Source organism: Heterocephalus glaber, unplaced genomic scaffold, assembly GCF_053883595.1.
Source record: "Heterocephalus glaber isolate CG9 unplaced genomic scaffold, H.glaber_assembly_v1.0 deba00001544, whole genome shotgun sequence".
Taxonomy (NCBI): Eukaryota; Metazoa; Chordata; class Mammalia; order Rodentia; family Bathyergidae; genus Heterocephalus; species Heterocephalus glaber.
This window is the reverse complement of record NW_028258337.1, coordinates 29,587-50,485: the sequence shown is the minus strand read 5'-3', so window position 1 is coordinate 50,485 and position 20,899 is coordinate 29,587. Positions and strand designations below refer to the sequence as shown.

General features: G+C 44.2%; 1 pseudogene; it reads left to right on the top strand.

Moving 5' to 3' along the window:
• LOC147824415 (inter-alpha-trypsin inhibitor heavy chain H6-like) overlaps positions 1–20,899 on the top strand; it is a 53,344-nt pseudogene that overhangs the window by 26,287 nt on the left and 6,158 nt on the right.

Below are 20,899 nucleotides of genomic sequence, written 5' to 3'. Positions count from 1 at the left end.
TCATGGCAATGACAAGTCAATACGTTTCAGTTATAACCATCAACGTTAATGGTCTCAATTCACCAGTCAAAAGAAACAGACTGGCAGAATGTGTCAAGAAGCAAAATCCAACACTATGCTGCATACAAGAAACACACTTAATTCAAAAGGAAACTCATAGACTGAAAGTTAAAGGGTAGAAAACAATACTCCATGCTATGGGAACCAAAAAAAAGCAGGAGTAGCTATCCTCTTTGTAGATCAAGTAGATTCCAAACCAACAATGATTAAGAGAGACAAAGAAGGACACTATATCCTTGTAAAGGGAACAATCCAAGAGGAAGAGATGACAATCATAAATATCTATGCACCAAACACTAGTGCACCCAACTATATAAAACAAATACAAATGGACATGAAAAGTCATATATGCACTAGTACAACTGTAGTGGGGGACCTCAACACCCCACTGTCACAAATAGATAGATCAACTAGACAAAAAATAAGTAATGAAATACTAGAACTCAATGGAACTCTTGAACAAATGAACTTAACAGATGTTTACAGAGTCTTCCACCCCACAAAATCAGAATACACATTCTTCTCAGCTGCACATGGGTCATTCTCCAAAATAGACCACATACTCACACATAGAACATGTTTAAGTAAGTGCAAAGGAATTGAAATTATCGCCTGTATATTATCAGACCATAGTGTGATGAAATTAGAGATCCATAGCAAAAGAAACTGCGAAAATTTCATTAACACTTGGAAATTGAACAACACACTTCTGAATAACCAATGGGTCACAGAGGAAATTAAAGAAGAAATCAGACATTTCCTTCAATTAAATGACAATGACAATACAACATATTGGAATCTATGGGACACAATGAAAGCAGTCTTACGAGGGAAATTCTTAGCAGTGAAGATGCATATTAGGAAAACAGAATGAGCCCAATTAAACAACCTGATGCTGAACCTCAAGTTACTAGAAAAAGAAGAAGAGCAGGACAACCCCAAAGCTCCTACAAGGGAGGAAATTATAAAGATCAGAGCAGAAATCAATGCAATGGAGACTAAGAGAATGATACAAAAAATCAATGGAGCCAAGAGTTGGTTCTTTGAAAGAATCAACAAAATTGACAAACTCTTAGACAACCTTATCAGAAAAAGCAAAGAAAAGGCCCAAATCCATGCAATTGGGAATGAAAAGGGTGAAATTACAACAGACTCAGCAGAAATCCAGAGGATCTTCTATACCTACTTCCAGAACCTATACACCAATAAGATGGAAAACACAAAAGAAAGGGACAGATTCCTAGATACATATGAATTACCAAAGTTGAATGAAGAAAACCTAAAATTTCTAAACAACCCAATATCAACAAATGAAATTGAAAATGTACTTAAAATCTTATCAACTAAGAAAAGCCCGGGCCCTGATGGCTTCACTGCTGAATTCTAAAAGACATTTAGAGAGGAACTACTGCCACTACTGTTTAAACTCTTCAATGAAATTGAAAGGGAAGCAATACTCCCAAATTCATTCCTGGAAGCAAGCATCACCTTGATCCCCAAAGCAGAGAAATACCCAACTGAAAAGGAGAACTATAGGCCAATCTCACTAATGACTATAGATGCAAAAATCCTTAATAAGATACTGGCAAATAGAATTCAGAAGATCATCAAGAAGATCATACACCCTGATCAAGTGAGATTCATCCCCGGGATGCAGGGATGGTTCAATATACGAAAATCAATTAATGTAATACACTATATCAATAGTGCCAAGGACAAAAATCATATGATTATCTCCATAGATGCAGAAAAAGCATTTGACAAAATCCAACATGCATTTATGATAAAAACCCTACAAAAAATTGGAATAGATGGTCTCTACCTCAAACTGATAAAAGCCATCTCTGAAAAACCAACAGCCAATATCATACTAAATGGTCAAAAACTGAAATCCTTCACACTAAAATCAGGAACAAGACAAGGATGTCCACTATCACCACTCTTGTTCAATATAGTTTTGGAAACACTAGCCACGGCAATTATACAAGAGAAAGAAATAAAAGAATAAAGATAGGAAATGAAGAAGTCAAATTGTCATTATTTGCAGATGACATGACACTGTGTATAGAAGACCCCAAGAACTTCACCAAAAGTCTTCTAGAGTTAATAACCAAATTCAGTCAAGTAGCTGGTTACAAGGTCAACACACAAAAATCAATAGCTTTCCTCTACATGAATGACAGACTCACTGAGAGAGAAATAGGGCAAATAATTCCTTTCACAATAGCATCCAAAAAACTGAAATACCTAGGAATCAACCTAACAAAAGAAATCAAACACCGCTTCTCTGAAAAATATAGCACTCTGAAAAGAGAGATTGAAGATGATATCAGAAAATGGCAAGTCATCCCTTGCTTCTCGGCAGGAAGAATCAACATAGTGAAAATGGCCATACTTCCAAAACTGCTATATAGATTCAATGCAATTCCACTTGAGATCCCAGCAGTATACTTCACAGACCTTGAGAAAACAATCCAAAAATTCATTTGGAACAAGAAGAGACCCAGAATATCAAAAGCAATTCTAGGTAACAGAGACATGGCAGGGGGTATCACAATCCCCAACCTGCAACTCTACTACAAAGCTACTGTGATAAAAACAGCATGGTACTGGCAAAGAAACAGACCTGAGGACCAGTCGAACAGATTAGAAGATGCAGAAACAATACCAGACACACTCAGCCATCTTATCTTCAATAAAGGGGCCAAACACCCTCACTGGAGGAAAGACAGCCTCTCTAATAAATGGTGCTGGAAAAATTGGATTTCAACTTGCCAGAGATTAAAACTAGACCTATATCTGTCACCATGCCCTAAACTAAAATCGAAATGGGTTAAATATCTAAATATTAAAATAGAAATACTGAACCAGTTGGAACAGAGGTTAGGTAGAACTCTTGAAGACATTGGTGTAGGAAAAGATTTTATGAAGAAAACCTCAGTTGCCTGTGAACTAGCACAAACAATCAACAAGTGTGATCTCTTTTTATTAAAAAGCTTCTGCACAGCAAGAAAAGCCACCAGCAGTGTGAAGAGACAACCCACAATGTGGGAAAAAATCTTCACCTGCTTTTCCTCAGACAAAGGTCTACTATCTTGAATCTATAAAGAACTTAAAAAGATCAGACCTCTCAAATTTAAAGACCCAATCCGAAAATGGGCATCTGAAATGAACAGACATTTCTCAGACAAGGAAGTAGAAATAGCAAATAAATACATGAAAAAATGTTCCACATCACTGGTCATTCAAGAGATGCAAATGAAAACAACGCTGAGATTCCACCTCACTCCAGAAAGAATGGCTGCTATCATGAAATCAACCAATAACAAATGCTGGCAGACTGTGGGGAAAGCGGAACCCTGCTCCACTGCTGGTGGGAGTGTAGACTGGTGCAAGCACTGTGAAAATCAGTATGGAGATACCTCAAAGAACTAGGACTGGAAGTCCCATTTGACCCTGCTATTCCCCTGCTGGGTATCTTCCCCAAAGAATTAAAAGAATCATACCCCAGTGATATATGTGCGCCCATGTTCATAGCAGCACAGTTTGTGATAGCTAAAACTTGGAAACAGCCCAAATTCCCATCAATTTGAGACTGGATAAGTAAAATGAATTTTTTTTAATAAAATAGAGTACTACTCAGCCATAAAAATGAGAAATTGAAGACATTTATAGCTGAGTGGATGCACATTGAGTCCATACTCTTAAGTGAAATAAATAGGAGACACATGTATAAATACTAAATAGTTTCTCTGGTGTGAGAAACTGGAAGTGTAAATAGGGACTAAAATGTATGATTGGTAATGTGAAATAGGAAGAAAATGGGCAAAGGGGAAGGAGGTGGGAGGGCTAGGGGAAAGGAAAGAAGAGAATGGAATTAATATGAGAAAATGGAAAAATACGAACAAAATCTTTGTAAATAGGGAGGAATGAAGGGGTTGAAGGGAGGGCTGGGCAAGGGTGAAAGATGGGAACCAAGAGAGATTATGTAAAGGTGCAAGTTTCCAATGATGAATGTCATTATATTGTATACCTAAAATGTACCAATGGTTAGAATGAATAATCGATAATGCAAAATAGGAAGAAAAGTTCCAAAGGGGTAGCGGTAGTGCGAGGGGCAGGGGAAAGGAAAGAAGGAAAACGAAAAATGATGAGAAATGGAAAAAATGGAAATAAAGTCTTTGTAAGTAGGCATAGTGGAGGGGGTGAAGGGAGGGCCAGGAATGGGGAAAAAATAAGAACCAAGATGCATCATGTAAAGGTACAAGTTCCCAATGAGAAATGTAATTGTGTTGTATACCTAAAATGTACCAATAAAAAAATTAAAAAAAAATGGAAACAAATCTATGTAAATAGGGAAGGGTGGAGGGGGTGAAGGGTGCACAGGTAATGGGGAAAAAAATAAGAACTAAGATACATCATGTTCAGGTACAAGCACCCAATGATAAATATAAACATGTTGTATACCTAAAATGTACCAATAAATATATAAATAATAATGAAAAAAGTTGAGATCCCAGGGCCGGGGATTCAGCTCAGTGGTGTGGCCACCTGCCTCACTAGTGCTAGGTCCTGAGTTCGATCCCCAGTACCAAAAAAAAGAAAGAAAGAAAGAAGGAAAGAAAGAAAGAAAAAGATGAGATCCCAGTTGTTGATTCTTTGAACTATTTCCTGCGTAGTTTGGGTTTTGTTCATGAAGTCACTGCCTACCCCATGTCCTCAAGAGCTCTACTTATTCTCTTTTCCGGCAGATTTAGAGTTTCTGTTTTAATATTTAGATCTTTGATCCATTTTGACTTCAGTTTAGTGCATGGTGAGAGACATGGGTCTAGTTTTAATCTTAAGCATGTAGAAAGCCAGTTTTTCCAGCACCACTTATTATAGAAGCTATCTTTCCTCCAGTAAGCATGTTTAGGCTCTTTGTCAAAGGTAAAGTGGCTCAGTGTGTTTGGTGTTGTTTCTGCGTCTTCTAGTGTGTTCTGTTCATCCTCATGTCTCTCTCTCTCTCTCTCTCTCGCCAATGCCATGCTGTTTTTATTACAGTGGTTATTATAGTGGTTATTACAGTGGTTTTCTTAGTATAGTATAATTTCAAGTCAGAGATTGTGATACCCCCTGCCTTGCATTTGTTACCCAGAATTGCCTTTGCTATTCTAGGTTTCTTCTGGTTCCACATGAATTTTAGGAATGTTTTCTCTCATTCTGAGAGGTATGCTAATGGTAATTTGATTGGTATTGCATTAAATCTGTATAACAATTTTGGAAGTATGGCCATTTTCATTATGTTGGTTCTTCCTACCCAAGAGCAGGGGATGTCTTTCCAACTTCTTACATCCTCTTCAATCTCCTTTTTAAGAGTACTGTAATTTTATATGTATAGGTCTTTTATTTCCTTTGTTAGATTCATTTCTAAGTATTTCATTTTTTTTTCAGTGGTATTGTGAAAGCTGTTATTTCCGTAATTTCTTTTTCAGTGATTTTGTTATTTGTGTACCCGAATGCTATTGATTTTTGAGTCTTGAATGTGTATCCAGGTCCACTACTAAATTTGGTTATTAAATCCAGAAGTTTTTTGGTGGAGTTTTTGTGTGTCTTCTATGTACAGAATGATGTCACCAGAAAATAATGGTAATTTAACTTTTTTCTTTCCTATCTTTATTCCTTTTCTTTTTTTCTCTAATTGCTCTGGCTAATGTTTCCAGAACTATGTTGAATAGGACTATTGATAGTAGACATCCTTGTCTTGTTCCTGATTTTACGGTGAAAGCTTTAAATTTTTAACCATTTAGTATTGTGTTGGCTCTTGGTTTTTCATACATGGCTTTTATCAGATTGAGATAAAGATTGTCTATTCCTATTTTCTGTGGGAAAGCTAAATGATTTTTCTGAGTCTATTAAGATGATCATGTGATTTTTTTTGTCTTTGGTTCTGTTGATGTGGTGTATTACATTTATTGATTTGCATATGTTGAACCATCCCTGCGTACCTGAGGTGAATCCTACTTAGTCATGGTGTACAGTGTTCTTGATGATTTGTTACATTTTGTTTGCCGATATCTCATTGAGGATTTGTATCTATGTTGATTAGGGAAATTGGCCTGCAGTTTTCTTTTTTTCTTTTTGGTATGGGGGATCGAACTTGGGACCTTGCGCTTGCAAGGCAGGTGCTGGAACCATTGAGCTAAATCCCCAGCTCTGTATTTTTCTTCTTTGAACCTTGTTTTTTAAACTGAGTTCCATTCAGCTGTCAGAAATGTGTTGTCTTCTTTCAGTGATTCCTCCATGCTTTGAAGAGGGTTTTTATCCTGCAGGAAATCTTTACATTTTATTACTACAAACTGAGTTAATGCCATCCATATTTACAAGCTCAGTATATAACATGGGATACGGGGTGTGTATGAAGAGCTACTTGGAGAAGAAGAAGCATTGTGTGTAAAATGAAAACAATTTGTTTTTTGGAAAACAAAGCATTAGCCCATCATTGGTTCTAGATTCAGATTTTTACAAACTTAGTTTTTGCAAGGAACAGCCACCATTGACATAATTTCTCGGGCAGAGTATTTAGAAAGAGGAACAAGAGAAAGAGACAGATCGGTGAGCAAATGCCTGCATGATTATCTGTGGGTCAAAGGCTGAGGTGAACTAAAAGTCTGGTCAGGTCTATTGGGATCAGGGGAAAGGCCAGCAAAACCAGATCAACTAGAAAGTCAACTAGCATCTGCACTAATCCTCAGGAAATCTAATTTCCTCCCTACCCTTCTATTTTCCTGCCCAGGGACTGGGAATGAGAGAAATTCCACATCTCCATCAGCCTGGCAGCAGACAGAGAGGTGAGTTTTATTTGGGCCTATGAGGAGCTGCTGCACCAGCACCAAGGTCAGTACCAGCTGATACAGAGCCTGAGGCCTGGTCAATCGGTGAGAAGGCTGAGCGTAGAAGTCACAGTATCAGAAAGGACAGGCATTGCCTATATACATATACCACCGCTGAGGACAAGTCATCTGTGCACACAAGAGAACCCGAGTATGTGGGCAGCTCTCGGGGTACACCACCACACTGGCCTTCCGTGAATAAGTACATTCCCCATTCAACTAAGCATATCTCTAGGGCTACTTTTGTCCTTTACCCATTGCTAGGTTATTTGTCAGTTCTGAGAAAAGAGGAAGATTGAAATTGAAGATATTTTAAGTCCAATATTAGCCCAGGCTTTGGAGGCTGTCACACCCTGACCAGTTACAACATTTTGTAATACAGTTTTTCCTCATAAAAAGAATAATTTTTGGTGAAGGTGTTGGTGAGAACAATCATGAAAACTAAGTTAGCACTGAGGAGAGCAGAGAAATCAAACTGACCAAATCTTGCTTTTCCCTGGAATCACGACTGAGAGTAGAAAAAACGACGGCAAAACAGGAAATACAGGCTGCCCTGGAGGAAGCAGGCTCAGACCTGTGGGCCAGAGAGGCATCCTGAATACCAGGCTTGGGTCAAGTGTCACCCACAGAATGGTGAAGGCCAGACTGGCCCCATCAGAATCACTATGTGAGCTTTGGGAACACAGATTCCTGGACCTCACTCTTCTGGAGCCTGGTTCAGTAGGTTGGGGTGGACACTGGAAATCTGCATCCCTAACCAGTCTCAGGTGAGCCTGAAAGTCCAGCCAGGCCTGAGAACCACTGGACCAATCCATATATCTCACCTGAGAGGAGAGCGGATGGGCACAGGGAAGCCGCCCCAGCTCATGTGGCCACCCTCACAGAGCTGTCTGGCATTGGAGGGCCTGGCTGGTTTGACCCTGCTGACCCAGAGAGGCAACTGGAGGGAACAGACATCCATTCTGGGTTCAAATCCCAGCTCTGACACCTTCCTAACATTGTGGCAACAAAGTAACCTTGTTGCTCTGCTTCTCTTTCTTCATCTGTAAACTACGGGAGATGCCATCAATGGGACTCTTGTTAGAATTTGAGAGCACTCCTCCTTCCAAATTATTTGGTACAAAGTAGTGAATATTAGAGGATGACAGCAAGAGTTAGTGTTATTCGCTCAGTCACACAGATCCAGGTACAGTTGCAAATGCTTTGCATAAATACTCTTATTAATCCCCACAAACACTATCTATGAACTGGGAGTTATTATGAAGCCTGTCCTACAGAAGAGGAGACTAAGGCTCAGAGAGAGGGAATAACTTGTCCAGGGACTTGGAGCAGCAGTGGAGACCTAGGGCCACAGGCCATCTGAGTCATGCAGCCTGTACTCTTAAGCCCTAGGCTATAAATGGCAGCTCCCTCCCCTTTCTCCTTAAAGGTTGAAACAGAGGATAGAACCATCCCTGTGGGGATAAAACAGAACAAAGAGCTCTGAAAGGAAGGAAGCCCAGGGAATGTATGTGAGCAGGCACCTCAGAGGGTAAGGGGGCTCAGTTTGCCCCTAAGCTTCCTGGCAGCTGTAGCAGGGAGGAGGGGAAAAGCAGAATTTCCAAGTCTCCATTTTCTGGAAAGAAGGAGGCACAGAGACATTTCTAAATGGACACTTGTCTTGGACTAAAATTCCAGGGGGCTTGATCTTGCGGCCATCTCAGCAAACATCTGGGCGCAGTAATTCATCAGTGTTGTCATGAGACACTGAAAGGCTTATTCTCATATGTGATGCTGGGAGCTGGAGACAGAGGGGGAAGAAAACAGAAGAAATTCTACCTCAGAGCAGAGCCTTGCTAGACCACTATTTCCCAAAGAAGGAAGGGGCATGGGAGGAGACCCAGGCCCCCTCTGTGTGTCTGTGTCTGTCCTAACATACACCACTCTGCCTCTCTGGGAGGAGCCCCAGGCTTGTGGTTGACCTCAGGGCATGACACTCTCCCAAGGACCTGCCTAAGTTGGTTGGATGGGGAGTGAGGCAGGGTGAGGTTGCAAGTGAGGGACAGACTGCCGGTGCTGGGAGGTGTGGGCAGGGGAGGGCCCATCAGGCTGGGCATGATGGAGAAAGCAGAGCAGGAACTGGCTGCAAGATTTGGAAAAGAGCATGGCATCAGGGCAGGTGGAAGGGTGTTGGGGCAAGAGAAGCAAGAGATAGTAGGGGCGTGACTTCTCACCCTCCTCAGACTTTGCCCCTTTTTGTGTCCTTATCCCTGTCTTCTGTGTCTGCTGAGCCCTCCATGTCACCCTGCCCCAACCCTCCCTGCCCACACAGGTGAGGCCACGCTCCTGGCCTGCCATTCCAACCACACCTCTCCCTGCCGCCAGCACACAAACCATCCTCTGGCCACCCTAAGGCACCACCCTCCACCAGCACCAGAGCCTGCCCCTTATCTGGGTGTGAGCATTTGCTCAGACTACCTGCTGCCCTCAGAGGAGGTCAGCATCCTCCTCTAATTTAATCCCTGTTCAAACAACTCCTCCTTTGTGACTCCCCTCCACCCAGCCACAATTCCTCCCTCTGACCCGCCCTAAATTAGTGTTGTGGTTAAACCTCTGTCTGGGCATCCTTCATTCATTCATAGGTTGGCACATCTCCACCCAGCAGGGCTACCATAGCCCCGTTCTGTATCCACTGAATCTAGGAACTAAGAAATTAGCTGGACTCAGCCTCTAGCCTCCCTCTGGTGTCTCCCAGTTCTGAAGCAGCCAGATTCACAGAGCCATTCATTATAAGACACCAAAGGTTCTATGTGCTGTGTCTATATCTGTAGGGGTTATGTGGAGCTACCCGTGAAGGAAGGTTTCAGGACCGTCTTCCTCAATGAGTTGGTCTTTCAGGTGCTCTGGGAAAAATGAGTAGGGCTTGCTTCCATGTCGGTGCATATGGTGAAGGGAAAGGCATAAAGACAGAGGGACCAGCATGCACAGAGGCTCAGAGGTATGGCAACCCTGTCGTGTAGGGAGAATGAAAGTAATTCACCCTCCCAGAAGAGGAGCTGAGGGTACCTTGCCAGCAAGTGTTGACAGGGACTTTCAGCTGATCTTCGTCATGTGAGTGTATTTAGTTCAATGGAGCAAGTGTCTGCTACTTCACTGATTACTTTGGTCACAATTGCTCAGAGGAAAAAGTGCAGATGGAATAGATGGGAAGAGCACAACCAAGAGTCCCGTTAACTGTGAACTCTGACTCCTGCTGCCACCCCATGGGGATCCCTCGGTCCTTAGCCTATCTCCTATTTGAGCATGCCCACCTTTCAAACCCAGAACATCACTTGCTCATTCAGTCAGGATTCCCTGCACACCTAGTCTGTGTCATGGCTGTGCTGGCTGGTGTTGGGAACTCTGAAGGCTATCACTCACAGGTCTGCGGGTGTAACAGATAGAGACAATACTGACAGGAGGTGAGAAACATCCCTTCCATGACAAGGCAAGGCATGACAGAAGCCAGATCGAGGGGGGAAAGATAGCCAGGGAAGTTTCCCCGGAGGAGGTCAAGGCTGTCCTGGGACTTCAAGGATGTAGGGAAGTGGGCAATGTGAGGGGCCCCAGAGGAAAGTGGAAAGAATTCTAGCAAAGTAGGGGCTGCACTGTAATAGGAACGGAGTCTGGAAATATCCAGATGTTCACGGGGAGTTACAAGGGGCATAAATTTGAATGCAAAAGGGTAAGAAATGAGACAGAAGGCTGGCAAGTCTTGCGGCAGCATGACAAGAAACCTGCGGTTTGTCGTGTAGGTGGCTGGGGAGCCAGAGAGAGTGTGAAATTGTGAGGTGGTGTGTATGGAGACCCAGCAGGGATGGAGGGCCTGTGAGTAGGAACAGAGAACCTAAGAACCTAAGAACCTAAGTTAGGCCTGAGTCAGAGCTGGGGCTGTTTGGGGTGGAGAGGTGAGATGGCCCTGAGAAGTATCCTTTGGAAAAAACAGCAGGAACTGATGGCACAGGAGGGTTGTAGGTGACACTCACATTTGTGTGAGGAGTGACCCTGGGGTGGGTGATGCCCCTACAGAGAGAAATCACACAAGGGCTGCTTGGGGGGAAGGCGATGAATTCATCGTTTGGGCAGTAGGTCTCTGCACCCAGATGTGGGAGGCACACAGGAGACCAGCTGGTTTCTGCTCCTGGCTTGGTCAATGGCACCATGGATGATGCAGGTGAGGATGCGTTGGAGGCATCTTCGCCCATCCAAGTGAACAGGTCCACGGTGAGTGGGTACACAGTCGTGGAGGTGGAAGAGTGAGCGCACTGGACTGCAGAAAGAGATGTGGTGTCACTAGTGGCGATTCAGTGGTATCATCCAAAGGAGAGAGAGTGAAGTCACACATGGAGAATGTGTGGAGCCGGGACGGAAAAACCCTGATGACAACAGCTCAGGTGGAGCTTCCTGAACCAGCAGTCGTGGACCTCAGGTCTCAGGGTGCCTGGCCCAACCATCTGCAAACAGCCTGCTCACACTGCATCCACCCCCACCCAAATCCCCACCAGTTCACTCCATTGAGCAAAGGTCATAATCATGTTCTCTGCATACTATGACCTGACAAATATTGGCAGCACTGCTAAGGGGCATGGGGACAAAAGGAACCTAGAGAAAGAGGCTGAATGAGATGGACCCAGAGGTTGTAGAATACAGAGAGCAGCCAGTCCCAGAGTCCCAGGGAGAAAGGGTTTTAGAGAAAGAAGTCATTGTCAGCAGTGAGTACATGAGGGAGATCCAGTGTGAGGAGACTCCAAATATGGCCCCTTGGGCTTGGAGATGAGCTATGCATAGTTGCCTTTAGTGAGAGAAGTGTCAGTGTGACTTGGGGGTGGGAGTGGTCCTGTGAGTTCTGCAGGTGTGAACTGGAGGTGAGAGACGACAGCAGGTGCTCATCCTTTCAGCCTGGGATGCTGAGGGGAAGAAAGAGGCCGATTAGAAGCTGGAGGAAGGTTGGGAGTGAGGGCCTATCCTAATGGTTGGGAAAGACACATAATTTCTATATTCTAAGGAAAATACAGTAAAGTGCATATGGGTGGGTGGAGGGTTGGTGAGAAGTGGAGTGAAGGATAGAGAATGCTGAGGCCTGGGAGTGTCTAGGGTCTGTGGCAGTGTCTAGGGTCTGTGTGGTTCTCCACAGAGGAGAGAGGCTATGGGAATGTGGACCCTGCCCAAGAACAGGGTGAGCAGTGCAAGTGTGCGTAGCCTGGTACCCTCCATGTTTTTTCCTGAGTTAAGAAGGTGGGGTGGGGTGACTGCTGAGGGAATTGTGAGAAGCTGGTGATCTGGGTCCTGTCCCCATGTTGTGGAATAGGAAGTTGGGGCATGGATCAGACATAGCATGGGATCAGATATAGATGAGCATAGCTTTTCCAGTAGGTCTCCCCACCCAGAATGGGAGGCCAGCTGGTTTCTGCTCATGGTTTGGTCAATGGTGCTGTGGATGATTCAGGCCTTGGGGAACTGTGGCAGAGTGCAAAGATTATGTGCTGACAGAGGATGCACGTTGAAGGACCCTTGTTAGCAAGACAGCCTCCATATTGCTGCTTGACCCACCTGCCTGCCCTTTAGATGAACTCAGAAGGAGGAAGCTTAGAAACCTCCTCCCCTTAGAGAGTCTCTTAGAAACAACAATTAATCAACTACTGTTTTACAAATGTTCTAACAGCAGGATGTTCCGCTTCTGTACCTTTTGCTTGCTTTACTAGTTCTATCCCACAGGGGGGCCTAGAAACTGTTGGCCTCAAAGGTGTATAAAACATGTTTGTCAACCCCCAGTTGAGGCTCGAGTCTGATGCTGGGCTCCGGTCCCGGCCGGTAATAAACTCCTGTGTGGATTTAATATCGGTCTCTGGTTGGTTCTCTCTCACTGGGTACAACACACATGTGAATTCGCAGGTTGGGGCGAGGGACAGAACACTATGTACTCTTATCTCCTCTTTCCCCCTGAGGAAGGAGGAGGCAGTGTCCAGCCTTGTGGTCAGAGTGCCTAGAGCAGAAGGGAAGAATAGTCAGTTTCCCTGGGCAAGGCCTGCTCAGGCTTCAGGCTTCAAGGTAATACAGACCCTCAGCAAGCCCAGGTATCTCTGGACTGAGCTGACACTGCTCCCTTCCCTCAGCTGGCTCAGCCGCCAGGCTCTGCAGAGAGAGATATGCAAGTGTGTGTGTGTGTGTGTGTGTGTACATCCAATCACATCCAGCACAGCCCAAGGCATCTGTACCTGGTATAACCAATCCCCTCTGAACAAAGAGCTCAATTGGCCTCTGCTGCCTCCTCCCCCTCCTGCTCTGCCCAGCAACAGCAGAAAGGAGGCTTGTGGAGGAGAGGGAGGCCCTGCAATCTTCCAGCCCAGGGTAGCAGTGAGCTGGGCCCCAGGCTCACTCTATTGAGGGAGGTTAAAACAATGCTTACAGTTCCTGGAGCCCAGGCAAAACTGTCCTTGGGGAACCTCAACACTGTGCAAGCCCAGTTCTCTCACAGGCAGGAACTCACAAATTATGGAGACCCTGATCCTTGGAGCCCTGGGCCACAAGTCTGAACAGCAGAGACCCACTTCTGCTTGGGGAGGCAGACACTGAATAAACAATCGCACACATGCCCATTTAGCTATAAACAGTGAGAGGTGTTAGGAAGGAAAGAGCAGGGTGTTATGCAGGAGAATAAGAGGAGCCTGATTTGGATTGGCTCTTATAGCTCTTCTTGGTTTCCTTTCTTTTTGTCCAGATTCATGGTGGTTATTTTATTCATTAGTTTGTCCCGAGGGGCCCCTGACCTGTGGAGAAGAATGTGGTGTTTGTTACTGACGTGAGCGGCTCCATGTTTGGTACCAAGATGAGGCAGGTAACAAGGACCCTGGGGACCTTTGTTAGTCCTGGCCTCAGAAGGCCCAGAGAGCAGAGAATGCTGGAATGATGGGACCCTGGGACCAACTTACTACCCTCCCATCAGCCCATCAGCCTTGGATCTTTTATGTCTGAGCCTGCCATAAGGCCCTGATACCTCACATCACAGGAACCACAGAGACCTAGAACCACAGCGTCCTAGCAACATTGAAACATTGGTCTAGCTTTCGCGAAACTGTTGACTCCCTGAACTGCAAAATTACAGGGCTCTGTAGGTCCCCGGGTCTTGGAGCCCTTCAGCTGGAGCACCCCACTTGGCGATAGAGTCCTGATCCAATACAAACTTAAGTAACACAGACTCTGATTTTTCGTGAGACTCTGGGTTTTCTGGGCTTTGTTACTTTTTTTTCTTAAATTTAAATATAATAGGGTACCAGCTACCATTATAGGCTTAGAAACCATAGAGTTCTGGGGCCATCCGTTTGAATCTTGTAGCTCTTCCACCAGTTACCCTTGAATCAGGATATTGGGGCCATAGACCAAGCAGACTTTGCTGTCAGTACTTCAGTTTGCAAAGGTCTGGAAGGAGCATTTCAAATCATAATGTTCTGGGGCTTTCTAACGTTAAGGTTCAAGTGTCCTGGGACAGTAGAGCTGTCGTGCTTAAAGCTTTTAAACGCAGAGCCCTTGAGACTTAAATCTAACTGAGTGGTGTTTTACCAGAGGCCACCAACATGTAGGAAGGTAAATATCCCAAACTGAGGAGCTCCACAGCCCTCAGTAGGGCAAGTGGCCTACCCAACTCAAAACCTTTCCAGCTTTCCTGTCCCTTTCTGGAGAGTGAGGGGTAGACCTCAGTAGCACTTGTGAACTTCATGTCCCAGTGACACTATCTCACTGAAAGAGTGAGATGTAACCACGGGATTATGGAATCCTTCCTCTTACCCCACACATTAACACCACATTCACTGAGGCTCCTGCATAAATACGAAGGTTATAGCTGAAAGAAGTGCAAACCTTAGCCCTTCTTTAAGGAAAGTCCCTATGGGAGCCCAAAGACAAAAGCGGAAACCCATGTATAGACTCTAGATGAAACTATAGCCTGACCCATACTACTACTGCAAACTACAAACATAGCCTAAGTCCTGACATCATGAACATGACCGGCACTGTGGTGTACACTTGTAATTCCAGCTACCTGGGAGGTTGAGGCAGGAGGATCATAAGTTTGAGCCCTGCCTGGACAATTTAGAAAGACCCTGTCTCAGTTAAAAATAAAATAAGAATGGCTGCTGAGGTAGCTCAATTCTTCCTGAGTTCAGTCCCCAGTACAGGTGGGAAAAGTCTGTTTGCTTCACTTCCTGTTACTTGATAGATTATGTATGCTTTCTGCATAAAATCACATGACATGCTAAGAGAGAAAAACACCCACAATCTGAAGAGATACAGGTAGCATTTGAACCAGACACTGCTATATCAAAGACATTAAAATTATCAGAGCAGGAATTTAAAATAAGCATGATTAATATTCCAAGCACCCCCATGAAGTAATTAGACAACGTGTAGCAACACAAGTGTAATGTAAGCTGAGATCTGGAATCCCTGATAAAATCAAAGGAAATGCTAGAAATAAAAAACACAGTATCAGGAGTGAAGAATGGCTTCAATGGGCTTATCAGGAGAATGAACATGGCTGAAGAAGCAGTGAGCTTAAATATATGTTAATAGAAACTTCTCACACTGAAAAATAAAAAGGAAAAAGAACGGAAAACAGCATTCCTTTTTACATTGCATTTTGTAATTGTAAGGCCATTACAAAAATACAACACATATAGAATTGGAATAATATGGAAGAAAGTAACAGAAGAAATATCTGAAATAATGGTGGATACAAATTTTCCAAAACAAATGACAGGTCCAGGAAACTTGAAGACCAACAAGCAGGATAAATATCCAAAATCCACACCTAGGTGTGACATATGAAAACTACAGAAAATCAAAGACAAAGAGAAAATCTTGGGGAAAAAAAAAAAAAACACAACGCGGGAAGAACACCTTACCTATTGAGGAATAAGAATACGAATTACATCAGACTCCTCTTCAGAAACCATGGAAACAAGAAGAGTGGAGTGCAAGATTTCCAGTGTTAAAGCAGAAAAAAATCCACCCTAGCCTAGAATGGTGTATACATCGAAATGATCCTTCCAATGTAAAAGAAATAAAGACTTTCTCAGACAAACAAAAATTAAGGGAATTGCCCACAGTGGACCTGTTTTGCAAGCAGTGGTAAAAGTTTTTCACCAAGGAGAAAAATGGCATATATTAGAAACTGGAATGCCCATAAAGGCAAGAAAAATGTTAGAGAAGGGAAAAGTGAAGATAAGATACTTAATTTTTTAACTGATCCAGCAGATAACAGTTTCTTCAAAATAATAGCAACAATGTATTCAGTGAGCATAGTTTATGGACGTGCAATTAATGACAGCAATGTTGTAAGGGATGAGAGCGAAAAGTTGGGAAAATAAACTTGGATTAGTTGCAAATGTATGTTAGAAACTCTAGGGCAACCACTAACATTTTATCTCTAAGTGTAATGAATATGCTAAGAAATGAGAAAAAATGAGATTATGTAAAGTATGCAATTGAAACAATATCAGCCCAACTATAAGAGTTATCACTTTATTTATGAATGGTTTAAATACACCAATTAAAGGACCGAGATTATCAGTGTGGATGGTCAAAAAAAACAAACTCACTGCGGGTTATTTATAAGAAACCCACTATATTTTCTTCTCTCCCTTTTCCCCCTCTGTTTCTCTTTCTCTCTTTCTTTCTTTCTTCCGAGACAGGGTCTCACAAATTCACTGAGTTGCCCAGGCTGGGCTCTTAATTGCAGCCCTCCTTCTTCAGTTTCCCAGAGTGCTAGGATTCCAGGCCTGCACCACCAAACCTGGCTAAAAACCCACTTTAAATATAAAGATACAGGTAGATTAAAAGTAAAGGAACAGAGAAACATAGACAATGCAAACACAAATCAAACGAAGTCTGTGGTAGCTATGTTATTTTATGAGAAATAAGACTTCAGAGCAAGGAAATTATCAGGGAAATAAGTGCGTAATGTTCTGGCAAAGAGTTCAGTCCCCACAAAAGATATACCAATCCTTCATGTGTATGTGTCTAATAAGAGTACCAAAATACATGAGGTAAAATCTGTTGGAACCAGAAGGAGAGAGAGAGAGGAATCCACTACTGTAGCTGGAGACTTCACCACCCCTCTATCAGTAATTGACAGATTCCCACTGGCAGAAATCAGTAGCGAAGAACAGCACCATCAAAGGAGATAGGAATACATAAACGGGGGTGTTATCTAAATGGCACAAGAGCAAAGTTATGGAGGTGAAATAGGATCTGCGTTATCAAGAGGCTGGCGAGGAGACTAGCCTGAAAGAAACAGAGGGTGAGATTCTCCACTCTTCCAGAGTGGGTGCATTTGACTGCTCCCTCAGTAGCCCATGAACGTCAAACTCCAGATTCTTCAGCCTTTGACCACACACTTGCACCAGCAGCTCTCCAGAGGGCTTCCAGGTCTTCAGCCTCAGACTGGGGCTACGTGATTGACCCCCTGATTCTAAGGCCTCCAGCTGCTCAGACGGAACAGATAACTGATTTCCTCAGCTCTCCAGCCTGAAGATGGCCATTCAGCCTTTGACTCTGATCTTGTAGCCCATCTAATAAATTCTTTCAGACCTAGAGAACCTAATACAAAAGGTTAGAGCCTCTGTTGGCTTAAAGAGTGGAAGTTGCTTCACATTGAATAAAAAGCATGAAGCTCAAAACCAGTCACCATTCTTCAGAGTCAAATTGGAATCAGTGGCTATAAATTCTGCATCTGAGGGAGTTTCCAGCCCAAGTTATCAGCTTGTCCAATTTCTTTTCCTCTACCAGGATCTTGTGGATCCTGGAAACCATGTCAATAAACCAGGCTTTCTTTGTGGAAAAAAGAAAAAAGAAAGAAAAAAAAAAAGAAACAGAGGGTGAGAGTGAAAAACAGAGTAGAGCAGAACCAAGGTGTGCAAAGTCTTTGAGAAACAGCTATAAAGACTTGGAATGGTGAGGATCTCAAACTTTATGGTTCTGAAATCACTGAATCCTGGGTCATGGGGTCAGGAATTATAAAAGCAATGCTCTGCAAACATAGAACTTGAACCTTTTAGACCGATGCTGTCCAGTAGAACTTATTTTGATGATGAAGATGTTCTATTATTAGTAGTATTAGTAGTTTTTTTTGTTTGTTTGTTTGTTTTGTAGTACCGGGGATTGAATCCGGGGCTTTGCACATGCTAAACAACCACTCTGCCACTGAACTACAAACTTAGCCCTTTGTATTTTGAGACAGGATCGTCTTACTAAGTTGCCCAGGTTGGCCTTAAGCACACGATCATCTAGCCCTAGCCTTCCAAATAGCTGGGATTACAAGTGCATGCTATCACACCCACCTGGAGGAAATGTTCTAAAGTTCTGTGCTGCCTAATTACAGTAGTGACTGGCCACAAGTGGTTATCGAACACGTGAAATATGGCTATTACAGGCGAAGAACTAAATTTTAAAACTAATTTGCACTTCAATTTATATGGCCACATATGGCTAGTAGATGCAATACTGGATGGTGGAGTTCTAGGCTTTGGACCATAAATCCCAGGAGAGCATTTTGACCTGGTAGTTTTAGGCTCACAGAATGCTGAAGTTAGAGGGTGTTAAAATCAGACAGCATCTAGAATTCAGCACCCTAGTGCACAAAGAGACTTTCAAGCTCATAGACCTCAAGTCTTGTCTGAGCTCCTTCGCTTCATTCATATCCCACAGACTGAAAAAGCCATGAATGTGATCCTCAGTGACCTGCAAGCCAGTGACTACTTCCACATCATCTACTTTTCTGACACAGTTAACGCCTGGAAATCTGAAGGCCACGATGCTGAATATCCACAGTGCTGGAGAACTACTTGGGTCGTATGGAAGCTGATGGTTCTAAATGTTAAGCCTACCTACTCAAATGCGCAGGCCGTAGAGATGTGGGAAATTCCTGAAAACCTCTCTTCATTCCCCCATCTTCCTCACCTCTCACTGTGCTTGAAACATCACTATTATATTTTACACAAGTATGAACCTTCATGTTCTGTGTTCCCTTCCCATCGCCCTCTCCTAGTGGAAACAGCTGATTCCAGGTGGAAAGGGCACATTCCTCTTTGGACCTGAGTTTTGTTCCCCTTAAAGCAAACACTCAGGAGAATTTGCTAAGACTTTTTAAAACAATTACCTAGATATTTATTTCCAAGCATTTCAGCAAACTGCTGCCCTGTTTCCAGCTTTTGATCAATCTCCTCCCAATTACTGAAGTCTCATCTCAGCCTTTTCTCTCCTGTAGCAAGAAGGTGGGGGCCCTGTCATTGAGTAGCTGCTGATCTGACTAGTGAATGAAGCACCACCCTATCCCCAGGAAGCAAGCAAAGAACAGTCTGAGATGGTGTGATGAAAGCCAGGGACACATGGGCCTCCTGACAGATCTTATGTAGCCCAGGTTGGGGTAGAGGAGTTGGGAGGGATAAGCAGCAGAAACACGCTGAGAAAAGCTGAGCTATGACTGAAACTGGGAGGCTGGTGAGGTACCCATTGTATGGGCAGAAGTGACCCCAGAAGATGGATCTCAGTGTGCTTCCCAATTAGGGATTGACATCAACACAGCTGTGCTGGAAGCTGTTTCAGTGGAGAACCGTAGCAACCAAGAGTCTGGGAAAGTCCCCAGTATGAGGAGAATTCCTCTTATCATCTTCCTGACAGATGGGGAGCCTATAGTCAGCCTGACAACACCCAGTGTGATCCTTCCCAATGTTTGACAGGTCCTGGGCCACAGGGTATCCTTTTTCAGCGTGGCCTTTGGAGATGATGCTAACTTCCCACTGCTGGGACATCTGTCCCTGGAAATCCCAGGTGGGGAGTAAGAGGGGCGGGATCAGCCTGACGAGTACACGAGGATGCTGACGTGACCCTCCAGCTAGAGGGCTTCCATGAAGAGATCTCCATGCCTCTGCTAGCAGATGTGCACCTGGACTACCTGGGTGGCTTGGTTGGAGCCTCCCCTTGGGCCTTTTTCCCCAACTACTTTGGGGGCTCAGAGCTGGTGGTGGCTAGCCAGGTGCAGCCAGGAGAGCAGGAGCTGGACGTCCACCTGGCAGCCCATGGCCCCGAGGGTCAGTCACTTGTGGCCCACCATTGTGAAGGAGTCACAAACAGCAGCCCGAAGGACTTTGGTTGCGGGGCGGGGGGCGGGGGGCGGCGGGGGTAAGGGGGACTCCATGCATCCTGCTTTATCCACCACTTCTGGGCCTATGTCACCATTGGAGAGCTGCTGGGAGCATGTTTCCGTGTCAGTGACATCACCACTCGCCACCTGCTCGCTGCCAAAGTCCTCAACTTATCCCTTGGACACAACTCTGTCACACCTCTGACTTCCGTGATCATGGTGCAGTGCAAGGAAGCCAGTGAGGAGGCTGGGAGACAGTCACCCAACACATCTGCGCCAGGCACTATCACACCGTCCTCCAGCAGAGGCCATGGCCTAAGAACAGGCACAGCACAGCCAGCCTTGATGCCCAAGGTCTCCCTCAAGTCAAGGCCTGTGAAAGCAACCTCAACTATTAGTACCTCTACAAATAAGATGCCCAGTTCCGAGGAGCTGGAGCCACAGAGTCAGAGCTCTAGTTCCCTATCAGCCTCACTCCACTTAAAGCCCCAAACTCCAGCACAGCAAGTTTCTGGTACCTTGATCCAGCCAACTCTCAAGGTGAAACCTGTTGCCCTTATGCCATCAAACTCTACTGTTCTATTGCCTCTGAAGCCCAGCACTCCATCACACCAGGATCTTCATATTGTATCTTCCTTGGATTCTGAGACACACATCCCACCTCTGAATCCTGGCATCCCAAACCAGGCCAAAGCTAGAACTATGAAACATTTTACTCCGCAGCTTCCCATACCCGGTGCTCCATCACAACCTAAATCCAACACACCATCACACCCCCAACCTGGGCTATTCACATCACAGTCACCCAAAGCCT